Source organism: Euprymna scolopes, chromosome 32 (assembly GCF_053919585.1).
Source record: "Euprymna scolopes isolate OS-2025 chromosome 32, ASM5391958v1, whole genome shotgun sequence".
In the NCBI taxonomy this organism is placed as follows: Eukaryota; Metazoa; Mollusca; class Cephalopoda; order Sepiida; family Sepiolidae; genus Euprymna; species Euprymna scolopes.
In genome coordinates, this window is record NC_136513.1 from 10,443,155 (window position 1) to 10,465,131 (window position 21,977).

A 21,977-nucleotide genomic window follows, 5' to 3' on the forward strand; every position below is an offset into this window, starting at 1 on the left:
CTTCTGAATCTTCCGTGGAGTTGTTTCTTTTCCCATTTTTCTTTTCTCGTTTTGTCATTTATCTCTTTTTTCTGTTTTTTTTTCAGTGTCTCTCGCTGACATAATTATCCTTTCAGTATTTTGCATTATGTATTTTCTAGTGTTCTTTTTTGTGCCATTCACACAGTCTTCTATGCGAACCAGTCTTCTACCGCCGTCTTTCCTTTTCATGTAGAGTCTGTCAATATTGTCCTTTGGGTGCAATGCATTACGCATGGTTATGAGTTTCCTGGTCTTCTGGTCGAGCTGTCTCAGTTCTTCTTTTGCCCACCCTATAAACGGTCCAGAGTATCTTACTAATGATACTGCCCATGTAGTTATACCTTTTATTAGGTTTCTGCTACATAATTTAGTTTCCTAAAGTTTTATTATTCTCCTGATGTATTCCGTTCCCATTCTCTCTTTCATTTCTGTTCCTCTGATGGTGTCCGCTTCTAGAATTCCCAAGTATTTATAGTCGTCTTGTTTGCCTAGTGCCCTCATCTCTGTTTGATTGGGTAGTTCCATGCCTTCTGTCGTTTCTAGTTTTCCCTTTATTATAAGTCGTACTGCGCACTTTTCTATTCCAAATTCCATTTGGATATATTGGCTGAAGATCGTAATAATAAGATCTCATCGACATGACTTCTCTAAATGATGTTATCTCAAGTAACAGCACAACGCTGGATACTCCAGCAGACTAGATAAATTCTTATCCTGGAATTCAGTAATACTAAGAGACCACAAGAAAGGTACACCATAACATCTTTAAATGTTCAATTCCGGTGAGAACAATTTCTTCTCAACTTATTTACTAACTCAGTCATTGAACAGTAAGGGAGAACTTTAATGTAATATTCGAATATTTATGTATTTCATATAGAGATCAAGAGTAGCCCCATGAGAGGTGGTGCTTGATTCTTGAGAACTTCGACTGAGGTAAAACGAAACAAAAAGTGTGAAACATATATTAGTATAAGGCTAAAAATCGTTAATGAACAAATGTATTAAGCTAAAAATCGTTAATGAAAAAATTATTAAGCTAAAATAAATAATGGATTAATTAATCAAGCTAAAAATTAATAATGAAAAAATTTTTTTAGCAAAAATTAAATAACGAAATAATTATTACGCTAAAAAGAAATATGAAAAAAATTATTCAACTAAAAATAAATAATCGAAAATAATTTCAGCTAAAGATAAATGATGAAAAATAAAGCTGAAAAAATAATGAAAAAATCAATTAAACTAAAATAAATAATGGAAAAAATTTATTAGAGCAAAATATAAATAATGAAAAAAATTATTAATCTAAAAATAAATAATAAATAAATATTAAGTTAAAAATAAATAATAAAAAAATTATTAAGCAAATAAAAACAACAAATTTTATAAGCTAACAATAAATCATAGAAAAAATTATTAAGCCAAATATACATAATGAAAGAGTTTATGGAGCTAAAAATACATAAGGGAAAAATTTATTAAGCCAAATACAAAATAAGGAAAAATTTATTAAGCCAAATATAAAATAAGGAAAAATTTATTAAGCCAAATATAAAATAAGGAAAAATTTATTAAGCCAAATATAAAATAAGGAAAAATTTATTAAGCCAAATACAAAATAAGGAAAAATTTATTAAGCCAAATACAAAATAAGGAAAAATTTATTAAGCCAAATATAAAATAAGGAAAAATTTATTAAGCCAAATACAAAATAAGGAAAAATTTATTAAGCCAAATACAAAATAAGGAAAAATTTATTAAGCCAAATATAAAATAAGGAAAAATTTATTAAGCCAAATATAAAATAAGGAAAAATTTATTAAGCCAAATATAAAATAATTTATTAAGCCAAATACAAAATAAAGAAAACTTTATGAAGCCAAATATAAAATAAGGAAAAATTTATTAAGCCAAATACAAAATAAGGAAAAATTTATTAAGCCAAATACAAAATAAGGAAAAATTTATTAAGCCAAATATAAAATAAGGAAAAATTTATTAAGCCAAATATAAAATAAGGAAAAATTTATTAAGCCAAATATAAAATAAGGAAAAATTTATGAAGCCAAATATAAAATAATTTATTAAGCCAAATACAAAATAAAGACAACTTTATGAAGCCAAATATAAAATAAGGAAAAATTTATTAAGCCAAATACAAAATAAGGAAAAATTTATTAAGCCAAATACAAAATAAGGAAAAATTTATTAAGCCAAATATAAAATAAGGAAAAATTTATTAAGCCAAATATAAAATAAGGAAAAATTTATTAAGCCAAATATAAAATAAGGAAAAATTTATGAAGCCAAATATAAAATAATTTATTAAGCCAAATACAAAATAAAGAAAACTTTATGAAGCCAAATATAAAATAAGGAAAAATTTATTAAGCCAAATACAAAATAAGGAAAAATTTATTAAGCCAAATACAAAATAAGGAAAAATTTATTAAGCCAAATATAAAATAAGGAAAAATTTATTAAGCCAAATATAAAATAAGGAAAAATTTATTAAGCCAAATATAAAATAAGGAAAAATTATTAAGCCAAATATAAAATAAGGAAAAATTTATTAAGCCAAATATAAAATAATTTATTAAGCCAAATACAAAATAACTGAAAAATTTATTAAACTATCAATAAATAATGAAAAAAAAATTATTAAGCCAAATATAAATACAAATATATTCATATGACTTGGGAGCATCAGCTTGAATCGAAACTGAAACAAAAGCTTTGATATATATATATATATATATATATATATATATATATATATATATATATATATATATATATAATGGCCTGTATTTTTGAGATGAGGTGTTTTCATTGATTGAGATTGTCGGACTGACCTCCTCATCTTGGTTGTTATCGTCACAACGTTTCGGCCGTTTTGCCCTCCGGACTTCATCAGGTGTTTTGTATCGAACTGGGGAACCGTTTGTTAGGAGTCTCGAACCCAACCCTTTATTATTATTACGGGGGTACCGTGTTCGGACTCCAGCTAGGCCATATGTCACTAGGACTAGTGACATATGTCTGAGTGGTCCTAGACGTTGTATCAAAGTTTACAGTTACCCAAAGGTGCTGAGTTCAATCCTGAACGAAGGCAGTAAAAAGTAACATTCAAAACAGAGAATCAGCAACTATGTCCCAGAGCCTCGCTGGAGTCTGAACACGGTACCCCCGTAATAATAATAAAGGGTTTGGTTCGAGACTCCTAACAAACGGTTCCCCAGTTCGATACAAAACACCTGATGAAGGCCGGAGGGCAAAACGGCCGAAACGTTGTGACGATAACAACCAAGATGAGGAAGTCAGTCCGAAAATCTCAATCAGTATATATATATAACTTCAGTTTCTTCAGCTATAATCGAAACCGGAATAAAAAATTATGAAGAATCATGATGAAGTTATTTATAACAAAAAAAAAAAAAAAAAATTTAAATTACTGAGGTGCCAGGAGTTACAATCGAAACCAAAACTTATGAATAATTCACGGTAAAATTATTTATTACAAGAAATGGAAGTCCATAAAAATTAAACGACAGTCACCCGGATGTAAGCATGACACATCAAATAAATAACACACGCTAGTCTGTTAACATATAGATTAAGGTTACTAATCCTTTATTCTATCATATTAAGTATATGTTTGTTGACAGTTTGCGAATTGTTTTGAACGTGAATTAATGTGAATTAGATTTGCATGATCTTTTGTATAGGATTTCTATATTGCCTTATCTATGTTCATCTAGAAGATTTACTTATTAAGCGTTGGGCGTTAATTATACGCTTAGTATTAATATGTGCATTTTTTGTTTCTTTACAATAGTAATTAATAATTGCATTAAAAATGGCATATTTCCTAGCATAAAATTAATACAAGAGCAAGAATTAACACAAATAATGATTCGAGATCTAATTGTGTCTCATCTAGATTACAATATATATATATATATATATATATATATATATATATATATATATATATATATATATATATATATATATCATATAAATTATTTAAAAACTATATATAGCAATGTTTCATATTTCAGCGACGTACCATGGGTTTCATTGCAGTGGATCTGTTATTTCAAGGTCTTTAAAAATCCAAACAAATCAACAACGACTCACGAAATTTACCAATAAAAAACAGAATAATTTCGCGAAAAATGTCAACATGAAAAGCTCCTGGCCACGATGACATGCATGAAATCTGGTTGAAGACATTTGCAACTCGAATATTCGCACAAGACGTGGACACAATCGCCGCTCTTACCGATTTCTCACATACGTGTATTATTCTCATATCTATGCAACTGGCGATATATTTAACATACATTGCAGAACTAATATGAAAACTCAATATTGAACCTAAGAGCTCCCCTCGGAACATATTCCGATTTGACTAGCTTAACCATAAAATTCATGCGTACATAATTAGATTTACTTGACAGCAAACAGAAAACTTGTTGTCCACCCATATATTAGCAATTTTCACTCATATTGAATTCGGCTAAAATATAAAATATAAGATATTCAAGCAAAATTATTTTCTTTCCTTTATGTGTGTGTGTGTGTGTGTGTGTGTGCATGCGTGTATATATATATATAATTGCATGCATTTACATATTTTTAAGGAGATAGAATCTTTTATGTATCTGTTTTCATTATTTACGTCCACAATGTTCAATACACAAGTAAAGCAATGTAGAATGCGATGAAAACATATTATTGCCAATTAAAATACACGGTGAAGGCTGCGCATATTCCCATAGCGAATTCTCAGACTAAAATGCATGGACTTTCTGTTACTGACTATTTATATATATACTAGCATGGGTGTCCGGCGTTACCCGGGTGTTTGGAGGTGTGTTGAGCTAAAAAAAAAGTGGTATTAAGAAGGCATTAGAAACCCGTACCGCAGAGGAAAAAGACGCAAAAAGACGTGACGTCTTTGCTGTTACGACCACTAACAAACCGGAAGTGATGTGGGTTTTAATTAAGGCTAGACAATCAAAAAGCGGGGACGACCTTCGAAAATATCGGTGAAAAAAGTAGAAAAGTACCCAGTTTATTGTGAAGAAATTAACGGTTTTAGCCAATTGTTCGGTATATATCGTCTGAAGGATCGAACTTCAAAACGATACTGATCTTGTGAAAGTCGTCGTCTCTGTCGAAGGTTTTAGGCAGACATGCAAACATACATACGTACATTGACATATTCGTAGCTCAAATTTTCGACCCAAACCAATTAAAAAGCTTGCCTTAAAATAAAATTAATGGATTCATTATATTCGGTGATCAATATTTGATAAATACTGAAAATGTAATTTAAATTGGTGTAATTTCTGATTTTTTGTGGATTTTTAAGTTAAGGGAGGTGTTAAAATGTTTATACATTTTGAGCATTGGTATTCATTTTGCACGTACCTAATATATATATATATATATATATATATATATATATATATATATATATATATATATATATATGTTATTTTTTAAATGTAATTATCCACTGACACGTGTTTTGTCGTCTACGACTCATCAGAGAGGAAAATTTTTCCCAGCTCACATTTAGGTAAAAATGCGCTTTCGTAAATAATTGAATTCATTCAAAACATATCGCTAAAACCAAAACAAACAACACACACACACACACACACACACACACACACACACACACACACACACACACACACACATATATATATATATGTTTGTGTATATGCGTGTGTGTATTTGTGTGTAAGAATGAAAAAAGAAAAAAACAAAATTATATCTATTTTCATCTTCGTCTTTATTTCAAGACTCAATAAAAAATTTAATTTTACACGATAAAAATAATATCAATAAAAAACAATACTAGTGCAGCATAATGGGATTTGAAATAAACGAATTTTAGGGAATAAAAACTCTATTACGTACTTATGTGTCATGTCGAAATTAGTAAAACTTAAACAAAATTTCCAAATATGATCGAATAGAACAGTAATTACATGGAAAAATCAAATTTATCGAGTTTTATCGTATTTGTTAATGTTGAGCAAATCCAGGGGCGGTAAATGCTTTGGCAAAATAATTGCAACCCGCTATGTTAATGTGGAAAATGGCGGATCACTAATATCTATGTTTTCTTTTGTACTATTACAGATCTTTACTAAAAACACTTATTCCATTTCATAAACACACAAAATATTTTTAATACTAACGACTGCTTCGATCGAAAAAAAAATGAAAAAAACATCATTGAGGATTGATAATATTTGGACTATTCAGACTATCAACCCCTATATGAAAAAATCAGAAACATAATAATTGGCTTTTTATAACAATAAAAGCAACAAAAAATTAAAATGAAAAATATTTGACGTATTTATTAACAAAACGAAATACATTGGTTTTATTCCTTTAAACTATTGAATTTTTTTATCTAAAAAATATATATGCTATTTCTGTTGATATGTAGATTATCATAAATATCATGAGGTTGTCTCCTCAGCAACCGACAAGGCTAACATGCTTGCCAGTCGGTTTGCCTCAAACTCCACACTAGACCCTTCCAACCACCCCTACCTGACTTTCCTTTGCGGACAGACGCCACGCTAGACGATCTGAAAACCACCCCTGCTCAGGTGCATGCTATCATAAAAAAACCTTGACACTTCAAAAGCATGTGGACCCGATCTTATCCCAGCTGTGCTATTAAAAAAGTGCTCAGCCGAAGTAGCTCCAGTTCTCTCCAAACTCTACAACAAATGCCTTAATGAAGTTTGCTTTCCGGGCTGTTGGAAAACTGCTTCTGTTGTACCAATATTCAAGAATTCTGGCGAAAGGACTGACCCATCAAATTATCTCCCCATTAGCCTCCTCTCACTTTTGCCAAAATATTTGGGACCTTAATTAACCATGCTCTAGTCCATCATCTTACAGATGCTAAACTTCTGACTGACAAACAATATGGATTTAGACAAGCCCGTTCCACAGCAGGCATCCTAACTGTAATCTCTGAACGTATATACCATTTACTGGACAAAGCGGGGGAGGGCAGAGCGGTAGCTCTAGATATATCTAAAGCTTTTGACAGGGTATGGCATGAGGGTCTTCTCAGGAAAATTAGATCATACGGTATCACTGGTAGAATACTTAACATAATTAAATCCTTCTTAGATAAGAGAAAAATCCAGGTTATCCTCGACGGTCGTACATCTAAACAATATGATATAAATGCGGGGGTGCCCCAGGGTTCTATCCTTGGACCTCTATTGTTCCTGATATTCATAAATGACCTCCCCGACAAAATTGCCTCTGAGATGGGTATATATGCTGATGACACTTCACTCTATGGCAGGCACGTCAAGAAGACGAATGAACACATTTCTAAAGAAATGGCAGAAACACTAGAGGAAGACCTCCATTCTGCGGTGGAATGGGGACAAAAGTGGTTGGTCGCGTTCAATGCTGCCAAGACTAAACTAGTTTCATTCAATAATTACAAGAAACCCTCTCTACTACCTACAGCAATGGCCAACGACTCTTTAGCTGAGAGTACATCTTTCAAACTCCTTGGCCTATCGTTCACAGGAAACATGAGTTGGAACAACTACATTGAAGGCATTGCCAGGGCCGCTGCAAGAAAGGTGGGCTCTCTCTACCGTGCTAGACAACAACTAACACCCGAAAGTATCCTGTACCTCTATAAGGCCACCATTCGCCCATGTATGGAGTATTGCTGCCACATTTGGGCTGGTGCATCTGCTACTAGTCTCTCGCTCCTTGACAAGGTTCAAAAGAGAGTCGAAAACCTGATAGGCCCTGAACTGGCATCTAACCTTCAGCCTCTGTCCCATCGACGTGTTATATAGTTATTATTATTAGTATTAGACGATACCACTTGTGCGCGTATGTTACGTGAGTTCTTATTAGTAAAGATATGAGTCTTAGTGAGAGTTCTTGTCTTATTACATATGATGTTGTATCTTAGAGAGAGAGAGAGAGAGAGAGAGAGATGTGTATGTAATGACATTTTATAACACAGACATATAATAACAATACAATTTACCTTTTTGTAGAAATCACAAACACAAAGATGAGCTTTATCACAAAACGCATGATGAATTTATTTCCTTACGACCGGTCGTGATTTCCTCATTAAGAACTCAAAGTTTCACATTTTAGTTTCTGAAGTGACGTCTCGCTTCAGACGTCCGCCTGTCTCTAAGTTTTCTCACTGACCGTCTCCCCTGACTGTCTCTCCTGACTGTCTCTCCGACCAACTAACTCTCCTTCCTATATTGAGAAATCCATGCATCCCGGCCACGTGAGCAAAATTCACGTGTTTCAACATGCGCGACTTTGCACGTTTCCGACATTGATTTCCCAATAACCTATTTTTCTTGTGTTGTTTCCACAAAGGAATTCAACCTACATATCTAATTTATTTAACCCATATTTTATTATCCACATTCTTTTAACAATTGAATAGTTTATTTATTATTTATTTCATCCGAATTAACAATTTACTGGACATTCCATTTAAACCTATTGTTCTTTAAAACTTATGTCCAGGGTTCGATTTCTGCTTTCTCTTATTTTCATTTTAACTAATCTCTCTATTTTTATACTTACAAGAACAGGGGACAGCCCTTATTATGTAACATCCCTCCCTTCCATATTTCACAAAAAAAATGTATGCATTTTTAACTTTAGTACATTTTTTTATTTTTACATCTACACAACCACACAGCTAGAAAGATCAGGCTAAAAAACACACACACAAAAAAAATCTCTTTCAGTCAGCCCTTCACGGCTGACTTCACAATTATTTATTTTTTTATAAGATCAGAACCTTTCTGATCTTTGTGGCATTTACTTTTTGGGTGTAGGGTATTTACCTATGATTCACATCAGCTATTTTCCAGCCACCCATATGCCGCAGACTAGAGGTTTTCACCTTTCTCGAAATGGACGACTTCCTTCGTCTCAAAAGTGTTCTTATCTCTCTTTCCGCATGGTTAGTCTTATCAAGTATGGCTTTGTTTTTTTTTCTATAACTATCTCATACGGGACATACCAAAGCTCATATACTTAAATCTTTGTGGTTGGTTTCAGAAGTTTAATATATACCTTTTTTTTCTCTCATACGGATTCACTCGGATTTCCTTGCTTGGATTCTTGAAACTTCGACGAGGATTTAGAAATATCACCCCTAACTAACTAACACCTTTCGTGCGCCCAACAACTTAATTGGGCCTAAATTCTATCTAATTGCCCGATTTTTTTTTTGTGATTTTTCTTTTCTCTCACCAGGGCTTCCAAGATCCAGCAGATATATCCCACATTCATGCTTCTCTAAAAAAATACAAGGTTAGATCTTTCTTACATAATCTACGGCATATTTTTGCTTGTCTCTTACTTCATTATGCTATATGTGATTGCCTCGGGACTACCTCTCATCGGTTTACTGGTCCCCTTAAGAATTTTCGTATTCTTTCCAACGCCTGTCTATTAATTAAGCCAAGACTTACCACTTTGCTTGGAGTCGGTACGTGCAACCAGCTTATTTTAAGCACTTAATTAACCAGGTTCCCAAATATTTCGTATAGGGGCACTTCTTGTGCTTATCAATCCCTACCAAGTCACTTTTCTTGGAGAAAAATTTTTAGGATCTCTAAAAAAAAACAACAAAACCAAATGCTAAAAAAAACATCTTTCTTACGGCTTATCACATCTAAAAACTCTCCAAATACCCGTTTACGTAATTTTAATTCTTGTCCCTCTTCTAAAATTCTAACTGAATCTGTAAGCCAACCATACGTCTTAACTTATTTTCTACTAGATCATTTTAATCTAATGTACATTTACGGATAACTTTGAATTCTTGCTGTGAAAATCATAACATTACATACATAAGACAATTTACAATATTTGTACAACATCATAAAAACATTTTCAAAAAAATACCTTAATACATTTAAACATTTTGCAACAGTTATAACTTTTTTTTAACAACAAAAAAATCATCTGTAACAAACAACAATTCAACAGTCTGTCCAAAACAATTGTCCCTTTTTTTTTTAAAAAACAAAATAAATGAACACACAAAAGCCGAAAAGTTCACTATGAACACAAAATGCATTTCCAAACAATTTACCCGCTGTTTCAGAGAGTACATGCGACCTTTGAAAAATTCCTGTTTTGATTGACAGATTAAATTCAACAATTCGTTCAAACGATTTCATATTGACTCAGATTTTCTAATGACACTTCTACAAATTTACAAACAATAATGGATTACACAATCTCTGCATTCGCGTGCATGTGTGTGTGTGTTTTAACAGACCAATTCATTTATCAATGAATTACGCATGGTGACTTGTTTACTATTTTTTCCATTACTACGAATTTCTTTTTACGGCATATCGGCCTTTTCTTCTTTTTCTTTTTAATATTTCTTGTATCTTTTGTTCTCTGTGTGCGTGTGTGTTCAATTTTTTTTTCTTTTTTTTTCGCATTTCTGTGATCGTGTAATTTTTTTTTCCGTGGTATTATTTATTTATTTATTTTTTTAAAATTATGTTGGACCCTTTTAAAACGTTGTGTTTTTAATTTTTTTTTTTTCGTGGTATCGACCCCAGGTTCGGTTTCTTTTTTCTTTAAATCCACCCTTGCTGGGTAGTCTGGTCATTTACGGCACCAAATTGGGAATTGTTATATAGTTATTATTATTAGTATTAGACGATACCACTTGTGCGCGTATGTTACGTGAGTTCTTATTAGTAAAGATATGAGTCTTAGTGAGAGTTCTTATTACATATGATGTTGTATCTTAGAGAGAGAGATGTGTATGTAATGACATTTTATAACACAGACATATAATAACAATACAATTTACCTTTTTGTAGAAATCACAAACACAAAGATGAGCTTTATCACAAAACACATGATGAATTTATTTCCTTACGACCGGTCGTGATTTCCTCATTAAGAACTCAAAGTTTCACATTTTAGTTTCTGAAGTGACGTCTCGCTTCAGACGTCCGCCTGTCTCTAAGTTTTCTCACTGACCGTCTCCCCTGACTGTCTCTCCTGACTGTCTCTCCGACCAACTAACTCTCCTTCCTATATTGTGAAATCCATGCATCCCGGCCACGTGAGCAAAATTCACGTGTTTCAACATGCGCGACTTTGCACGTTTCCGACATTGATTTCCCAATAACCTATTTTTCTTGTGTTGTTTCCACAAAGGAATTCAACCTACATATCTAATTTATTTAACCCATATTTTATTATCCACATTCTTTTAACAATTGAATAGTTTATTTATTATTTATTTCATCCGAATTAACAATTTACTGGACATTCCATTTAAACCTATTGTTCTTTAAAACTTATGTCCAGGGTTCGATTTCTGCTTTCTCTTATTTTCATTTTAACTAATCTCTCTATTTTTATACTTACATGAACAGGGGACAGCCCTTATCATGTAACAGACGAAATGTTGCATCCCTCTGCCTTTTCTACAAGTATTTTAGTGGTGAATGCTCTGACGAACTGCAATCACTTGTGCCCCCACGACGTGAGCACTCTCGTCAAACCCGACAGGCTGCTAAACCCACCCCACACTGTAGAGATCCCTGGATGTAAAAGATCTTTTTACTCCAATAGTTTCTTCCCCAGAACCGCTAGACTCTGAAATTCCATTCCAGGTCCCTGCTTCCTCAACAGTACTGACGTGCAGAAGTTCAAGTGTAACGTGAACCGACATTTTGCTGCCCAAATCCCTACATAGTACCCCAGTAGTTGTTGCCCCTGATAGTAGCCCCCTACACCAAAGTGGCAATTTGCCTTGTTTGGGGTGAAATGTAAAAAAAAAAAAAAAAAAAAATTAATTTTAAAAATCTGCCGAGTCGGTGATTAATTTTTTGAAATAGTAAAAAAATTTCCAAAATAACCGTTCTTCGTATTAAGAACAAGCACCAACAATCTCATAGACCACTCTAATCATTCAAAAACAAACATAATTTTTTTGGGTCAAAGAATATTAACAAGCAGGACCCGTGGAAATTCCACGGTAGTTAAAATTTTTTAAAACACATTGGTAAGAAATCCTTTGTTGTTATATTACAAAAATGAACGTATGGAAGCAAGTAGAACAAAAAAGAACTTTAGTTTAAACTTTTATTGAAGGTCAATGCGATCGTAACTGATGCTGTTGATATTGTCAAGAAGTGCTGGTGATGATTGAGGCGGTGACAGGGACGTCGATCAGCTGCTTGGAGTGAGAATAGTGGTCAGTCAGCAGGTTCTTGGGAGTCAGATTGTGAATTTAAAAAAAACTGACATTGTTGACATCGATTTTGTGAAAGTTCTGATGACCCCAAGTTATTTTAATATTTCATGACATCTTGGATTACATGTATAGGTAAGGAATAGGTCTGGCTTTCCATATTTACAGAAAACTGCCATTGCATCTTGATACAGTTGTTGAAGATTCCTAGGACTTCCTGTAAATGAAGATGGTAGAATAACTGGTACACCAGAATAATCATCTTCATTTCTTTGCTAAATGATCCATTAAGCCAGAATATTGAGCAGCTCTTGGTTGACTTTGATAGCTTTTAATGAAGTTAAATAAGCAACCGTCAACTTTTACATATGTAATAGACTTTTCTATTTATTTTGAATTTTATTTAATGAAGATTTGGAAATTCACAAATATTTTTAAGTCGAATTATTGATATAGATTTCAATTAATGCACCACAACGTCCTGATAATATAAATAGAACACTTTGAATTTTCTGTACAAAAGTTTTTTCCATAAAAACATTGTAATCTGTTATAATATTCAGATTCTTGTGTATTACATGCATAGAAAATGAAGTATTTCTGTAAATCTTACGAAGTACAGTTAAATTATGATTTTTTGATAATCAAAATGATGTGAGGTAGGTTGTACCTATCAAATTTATGTCAATGTTATATAATTAAGTAAAGTTAAACAAACTGTACACCACTTTTTCATCAATTTATGAACTTTAAATATAAGGAAAGCAATTAAAAAAAATTTTTTTTTCCAAAATCATATTTACATCCAAGTTAATTTTTAGATTCTATAGCTGCTCCTGATTGTTTTCATAACACTTCACGATAAACACTATTCTTAGTATACGTTACACCACGATTTCTGCCCTGATTATCATCTCTATGCAGTTGCATTATCTTAAATTTCACACTGTGCTTAGATCGAGCTCTTGAACATGCCACATACAGTTGACCATGAGAAAATACAGGTTGTTGAAAATATATACCAACCTTATCAAAAGTTTGGCCTTGTGCTTTATTGATGGTCAGTGAACATGCTAATCATATTGGAAACTGTATCCGATGAAATGAAAACGGAACATTTGTATCACTTGGCTTTAACTTAATTCTTGGAATGATAACTGTGGAATCTCTATTAGATCCATTAATTAAAATAGCAATGATGCTGTTTTGATGACATTCTTTTATTTTCATCCTAGTTCCATTACAAAGTCCTTGATTTATGGATAAATTTCGCAGTAGCATTTCTGTTGCCCCTATTTTCACATTAAGTCGGTAAGGTGGCATTCCAGATGGAGTTAATGAATTTATGAACTCGATAGGATAATTTTGAAGTTCAGCATCATCATCGGAGATGTAATCTGTACTTAAATATGTAGTTATGCCTCCGGGAAGATTATTTTGAATTTCTTCATTTGCTGTTAAACATTCTGTATTTTTTTGGAGTCATGATGATTCTATTTTCCATTTCTTGAGGGCTGCAATCAAATATTTCTGAGATTAGAGAACCATTACATGCCGAATCATAAGGAACATCTATAGCATCTACAGGAACGTCATTAAGACTGCTCATTAGTGTACCATTACCAAGATGAAGGAGCCATCCACAAAACTCCTGTTCATTTATGTTAGTTCTGACGTTTTGTGTTAGCTGTAATTGACTATAATGATGCCACAAAGTGCATCTTTTAAGACAGGTGTCTATAATAGATGTAAGTGATCCATGTGGCACTACTGGCAAAATTTGCCTTAAGCCACCTCCAAGTATGAGATATTTTCCAAATATTTTATCGTTACCCATTATATCTTGTAAACATCTATCTATAGCAAGGAGTGCATGATTAGGTATCATAGAGGCTTCGTCTATGATGAATACCTTTACCTTTTTCAAAAAAGAAGCATGCTCTGATACAGGAGAAACGTTACAGACACTGGTTTCTGTCAGAGGTACAGGTAGTTTGAATATACTGTGGAGTGTTTTCCCTGAAGTTAGTAGCATTGCAGCAATGCCAGTCCATGCCGCAGCGGCAGTTACAGTACTGCTGGAGATGAAGTAATCATATAACATGTTGAATAAAAAGGTTTTTCCTGATCCGGTTGGGGCATCTAAATAGAAACAATTGTTGTGTGGGGCTTCTTTTTCATTTGCCATGACAGCCTTGATTAAAATATTAAAGACCTCTAATTGTTCATTGTTTAGCAATTCAACATTAGATCGGTTTGTATTTCGAGTCATATTATATATTGGAGGATCACCTGTTGGTTCAAGTAAACCCATTGCCTGGCAAGAAGAACCATGCTCATTAAATATTGCTTTTAACAAATGAAGTGCAATGTTTTCACATATGCTTTCATCATAAGCAGAAATGAGGTCTTCAATCATGCTCTGTTTATGGTTAATGAATAGTTGAAAGGCATCCACTGGATGATGATAAAGACACAGCATTGAAAACATGCTACGTAGTCGTTGTGGCATTCTAAATATAGCAGCTTCAGCAAGAGCATTTTCTAATTCAGTATCATCTTGCAATAATCTAAGGCTGATGCAAGCTTCTCTAAATGTTGGGAATGTATGACCGTGGACTGTTCTCAAATTTCAAATGACTTTGCTCCAGAAACATGAAAAAGCAAGACCCGTAAATAAAACTTTTCACCTTGGTTTGGTTAAACTGAATATATTCTTGTGATCAAATTACTTGACCGCTCTCTTTTAGTCCATTTTATAGTATTTTTGTTAAATACATAATGATGTAGAATATCACAGTAAACTATATTGGTTAGCATTAATATCATTCTTATTTAGTTCAAACCAAGCAGTCAAATTTGTGTGACGCTGTTGCGCTTGTTGAATTGCTTGTTCAGCTTGCCCATGTTGATAATAAATCTGTTGCTCGCCAGGCATGTGTACAGCTAAACGGTACACAACACGAGACTGCCCATGCATTTTATAGTCAGGAAGACGCCACATTGCTTCTGGAGGTGATGCATATCTGCATGATAGATATTGCTTGAGTTCATCTCTTTGTTCTGATCGCATTGTTTCTCCTTGATCGATATTAATAGATGAATCATGGTTATTAACCTCCATCATAGCACTATCATGTCCTTTATAAACATATTTAAATATGTATTTGATACTCTTGACTGAAGATCAGATTTCTAAGTTAATATGAGCTTGATATTTTCCCAGAAGAAATTTGTTGAAAGGGACTATGTATCTATCATCAACAGTAAAATTACCGACTTGAACTGAGTCACCATTATTTGCACACTTGTAAGCCGGGTATCCATCAATGTTTTCTACTGTTTCTTCTCTAAATGTCTTTGGAATTTTTTTTCATAATCCTTTACTCATGCAAGGAGAATTAGGATTAACTGCACTACATGGACCATGTACCATTAAAGATTTAACTAAATCAAGAAGCTCTGGATCTTCAGGTCCAGGTATTTCTGCTGACACAATTGCATCAATTTGTTGAACTGTTCTGATCTTATCCTGATCTCGCAGCATTATGATCATGTGGCAGTGTGGTAACCCTCTTTTTTGAAATTCAATAACGTAAACATATGCAGCAGGAGTTCCCAATACATGTCTGTCTTTAATGTTATTCAAAAGTTCAGTTAGATGTGCATGATACACACGTGATATCAAGTCAGGTCGATTTTGTGCAAGTTCTGATGACCCCAAGTTGTTTAATATTTCAGGACATCTTGGATTACATGTATAGGTAAGGAATAGGTCTGGCTTTCCATATTTACAGAAAACTGCCATTGATTCTTGATACAGTTGTTGAAGATTCCTAGGACTTCCTGTAAATGAAGATGGTAGAATAACTGGTACACGAGGATCGCCATCATCATTCCTTGCTAAATGATCACTTAAGCCAGAATATTGAGCAGCTCTTATTTGACTTTGATGGCTTTTAATGAAGTTCAATATGCACCCCTCAACTTTCACATATGCATCAACTACATATTGTTGGAATAGTTTACCAGATCTATGGATAATACTGTATGAATCTCTAATTGCAAGGCGATAACTGTAATAATCTTGCATTGTCACTTTATTGCGAACTATTGTTTGCCGTTCTGGACTATGTTGCATGTTTATGTGCCAACCTTGTTCACCATTTGGAAATAATATGGGATATATCATGGGGTCCAAGTGGCAAGACAGATAAGAAATTCGGTGTTTTAGTTGAGAATGTGGGTAAACAATAATATCTCTGTAAGCAGGTGGAGCACCATCCTCACCAACAAATACTACACCTATTTCGTTGTTTATTGGATTGTTAAATCTTTTATCTGGACCAGCGGTGAAATGTATCGAAACTCTCCTTGGCTTTACATTTTCCCTTATAGCACGTGCTTCTTCTTCTAAATCAATGGCCCTCATATTTTTATAAGCTTGGGCATAAGGATTATTCTCCATAACTGTAGTTATAGTTTCAAAGACACTTTGGATACATTTATTATTTTCTGGTAAATTACACCGGAGATGATTTGCTTCAGATGAGTCCAAGATGTAAATTTGTCCAAATTTTCTCTCCTCTTCATTATTTGGGTGCAGAGTACTGGAATAATGATAGGTTTGACCTTGTAAATTAAAAAAATAGGGGCCTCTTCCAGGAAGGCGGACAATATTTGCTCCAAATAATGCAAATGAAAATGATGAGTTGTAATTGCGTATATTAGATATGAAATTAAACGCTTCTTGGTCATTACCTTCGAATAACCTTTGGAGTTGAGGAGGATAATCTTGTAAGGGAGGAAGAGAAACTTTTCCTTTTTGACAACAATTCAATGCTTCATCTCGAAATCTAAGTGCTCTACAAAATGAGCAAATCAAACTTATGTCACCTACAAAATAATACGGGATATTTTGTCTTTCTGTTTCATTCATATTGTTTCTTCGTTCCCACTGCCTAGCTCTTTAATTTTGCAGTATCAGTTGTCTGTCTTCTTCACCCATGTTCTTTTTTCTTTCCCGTTGTCTAGCTCTTTAATTTCGCAGATAAAGTTGTCTGTCTTCTTCAATCATGTTATTTATTTGCTGTCTCAATATGTTTCTCCTTTGCAATCTGATATTATCCCTTTCTTCAGCTGCTGACGTCTTCATTTTTGTCGTTCTCTTGCTGCACATCTTGTATCTTCCAATGTAGTGGTAGTGATTTGGTTCATTCTGTGTGAAAATTTAATTGGTCTTAATAAAAAAAAATTATAAATAAAGATTTTGATATGAAAAATAAATGTTTCTATAATGAAATAAAATTCAATATAAATGTTTAAAATGAGAATAAATATTTCTTAAATAATGAAACCGTTTTCCATTTTTATATTAAAAATCATTAGTGTATAATTTTTCTAAGAGGGAATTTAAATCAATATTTTCATAATTTAGCTCTGTAAAAAGGTTATCTAGATGATATCTAGGTGAATTATATAAATTATTTAATAATAAATTATTCCCTCTCGTAACATTTATTGGTGCTTCTACACTTTGTCGCCGAAAAAAAAAGACGCCATGTTTTTCAGTGCACCTGCTGCCAGAATCCAAGAGTGACATCAGTATTTAAAAAGTGTACAAACTATTTTATTTATTCAATAAATATATTGAAGTAAAAGTGTAGAAGCACCTATTTTTGCTTTGATTAAAGAACTGTACACGCTTTCCAGTTATTTCATGATTCGGTCATAGTTTAAAGTACTGATGTCTTCCTCGGATTCTGCGTTTTTTTCGGCCACAAAGGGTAGAAGCATACATTTATTTGTGAACATTTTCTTTTGTTGAATAAGTTAATAATTTCATTTGAATAAATTATATCTTGAATTTTGTAAAATATACGAAAAATGTAAAAATTGAGAATAAATATTTGTTTAAATCCTAAGTAATGAAACAAAGTGTTTATTTGATATATAAAAAGTTAAGTTGCGTATTTTTAAAGGGTATTTAACAGTCGATATTTTTTCTAATTTATCTCTATAAATAAAGGATGGCTAGATTAAAATTTAAGTATTCTAATGGCCGTTTCTAAAATTGCTGAAAGTAATTTAATTATTTTAAATATTTACAGTAAGAAGGATAAAAAATTTTAAAAACATACGCCGGATTAAATATTTAGTTTCTGATCATCAAAATAAGCTGATTACACTCATTTAATGCTGAATGACTTATCCACAAGTCAGTAAACTTTGTTGAAGCAAAGTTCTGTTTTTGTTGTTGACGATGGTGTTGTTTGTTTACGGGTAAATGAATAACGAAATTTCACCAAGTTACACTGGTTTAGTAGATAATTTTGTGACTTATATAGAAGCTTTACCGTAAAATTCAGCTAAAACAATTGTTGACGAATTACCTCCTTTGAATCGATATCGTCTGCTTGTGACAATTGAAGCGAAAACCTTATTAGGTATTAAATGCTAAAACATTTTAATACAGCTGGCTAATTGGTTATAAAGTAAGTTATTCCGAACTTTGATCTAACATTTTAATTAAAAAAAAAAGCTTAACATTTTCTTGTATCTTTTTTTATATTAAGAAAAATGTAAGCATCATGCTGAAATAAAAATGCCATTCTTAATAAGGGGAGAGGGTTTGACTATTCTAAACCTTCACCTAAATAACGATTTAATGAAAAAAATGTTAAAAATATTCTTGTATCCGTTTTATAATTTTTGTTAAATAAGAAAAATCAATAAACTTTGATAACACTATTGTAAGAATCATGCTGAAAGCCATTCTTAATATGGGGGTGGGTGTAACTATTCTGAAATTACACTTAACAATGTAAAAATAATAAGGGAAAAATATATGTATGAACAATAAATATTTCTTCAGTTAAATAAAATATACTGTAAATCTTTTAATAAGGAATAAATATTTATTTAAACCATAATAATTGAAACAAAGTATTTTACTGCATAAAAAGGAAAGACGGTTATAGGGAGAAGGATTAACTATTTTGAAACTTCACCTAAATAGCGATTTAATGAAAAAAAAAATTAATGGTCTTGTATCTTTTTTTATAATTTGTTTTAAAATAAGGAAAAAAATCTTTGATACCGCTATTGTAAGAATCATGCTGAAAGCCATTCTTAATATGGGGAGGGGGGTTAACTATTCTGAAACTTCACCTAAACATTGTTAGTTGAAGTTTAAAAATAATGGAAAAATTCTTTAGTCAAATAAAATATACTGAAAATCTTTAAATAGGAAATAAATATTTCTTTAAATAAATTAAATCGTAAGTAACGAAACAAAGTGTTTTATATAAAAAAAAAATTGTGTCCATTTTTTTTAAATAGTATTTAAAGATGTATTCCCTGTCGATGGGCATTATAAGATGATGACTGCCTGTAAAAGAAGCAAAATAAAACGAACAAAACATAAGTAATAACTATGTAAACAACGTGAAGCTGTATAAATGTTACAAAATTACTCGATTCTGCATTAAATAACACGAAAAAGGAATGATATGCCGTAAAACAAAACAAAACAGAATAAGACGTAAAATATGTTTTGACGCTGTGTTACTCAGTGTATTTGCGGATGGTGACTTTGGTGATTTATGTAATAAAGTCATCCTTGACTTTTGTAACATTTATTTCTAAACATATTTTTTGTTATGTAAAGCTCACTCAAAAGTAAAAAAAAAAAAAGATAAAGTGGCACAGTAAAAAACAAAACAAAACAAAACGAACTCGTAACGTTAAATGTAAAAAAATATATTTATTACTGAATAAAATAGAATAAGCGTTCTGTACTACAGAAGACATCGTTAAAAATGTAAGTAAAATACTATACTATTTAAACTGTGGAACGATACCTTCTATGCATAATTGTTTTTAAAATAATCCGGAACCATAAATAGACAGTTCATATATATATATATATATATATATATATATATATATATATATATATATATATATATATATATATATATATATATATGTGTGTGTGTGTGTGTGTGTGTGTGTTTTGTTGTTGTTCGCGAAGTTTTGGGAAATAAAAGGGTTTAATGATTTTTAACTAATAAAGATTGAACAATAAAGGGAGATAATTCACATTAATTAATGTTTGCGATGATGATGACGTGATACCGTACGGACAAGCATATTAATATATAGATAACAGAAAAAAAATCAGGAAAGAGACTCGTTTACCTTATTATTATTATTGCCTTAAAGATCCGATTATAATTAAGATAATACGTTAGTATATTTACAAGGGTATATTTACAGAAGTACAGGAGTCGTATGTCACAGAATGTCCCCATCAAATACTGTGGATATGGTTGTCACCAACGACTATCACATCACTTAGTCGTACCTCTATATATAATCTCTGGAAGAATCCATCAACTCCGAAATAGGGTAGATCAGCATACACCATAAAAATTATGTAACAATAGTATGATGAACCTGACATTGCTCGGTAGATAATATGTATTACTTGACTTTATGCAGTTGCCTTACTAGCCACACTGAATAGCTGTGATACAGGAGACAAGTTTATCTGTCAATGACTATATCCGTTATTATTCAGTAGAATGCAATAAAAAGCCCAATAAAACGCCATGTGCAAATCACGATCATTCGATTTCACGTTCTATCCTCGGTATAGACTACGAATAACATAAAAATATTTAAGATTATATCCGAATATAGCTGTCAGAACGAGAATAATATATAACTATTGATCAAATAAAAGGTTCAGTTCGAAAATTCGTGCAGATTTTCGAGTACGGAATAACGGATCTTAAGTTCGACAGAATGCACCTAAAGAAAGTCGAAGATGACATCAGCTGAAACGTTATGAGACTACCATTCAAGATGAAAATAATAGTCCGAATGATCTACGTAATCTAAATGTTTGATCCTCATCTGAAAAATTCAGAAATATAATTGAATAAAAAAAAATGTGTTGTGTATCCCCATGGCCAACGCCGTACAGTTTGAAGTATTTTCTTCAATTAGGAATTGCGCTTTGCTTAAAACCGGCAGACTTTTGTGGAGATGATTAATGAGCTGTCTGGAAAGAAAGAGTTTCAACAGCTAACGTCATTTACACTTTATTCCAGCTATTTAATTTCTCCCTCAAAAACAAACAGAATCACATAACTTCCGTACGTGTTGAAAAAAATATACGACCACGCATGCTCCCAAAATATAAGCAGGTGACACCCACTAGCCATAGGTAGTTCGCTTTCCTTTCAAGAACAAACTCGTTCTTTCCGTTATGGTTACTTTGTATATATATATATATATATATATATATATATATATATATATATATATATATATATATATATATATATATATATATATATATATATATAAATATATATATATATATATATATATATATATGCCTGTGTGTGTACATTTCCCTACGCAATAACTATATCAATTTTTAGTTTACAGACTCGAAATTTGATATACAGGGTACTGAGATTTGCGAAAATCGATTCGATCGGTTTTTGGCCAGAAATTTGGCGATTAAGGGGTCAAAGTTCAACGATTTGAACTTTGAGAACTCTGCCAAACTCCTTCGACAATTTTCGGTCTAAATACTTGAAATTTTAGATATAGGTTCCTTGGACATGGCTCTAAT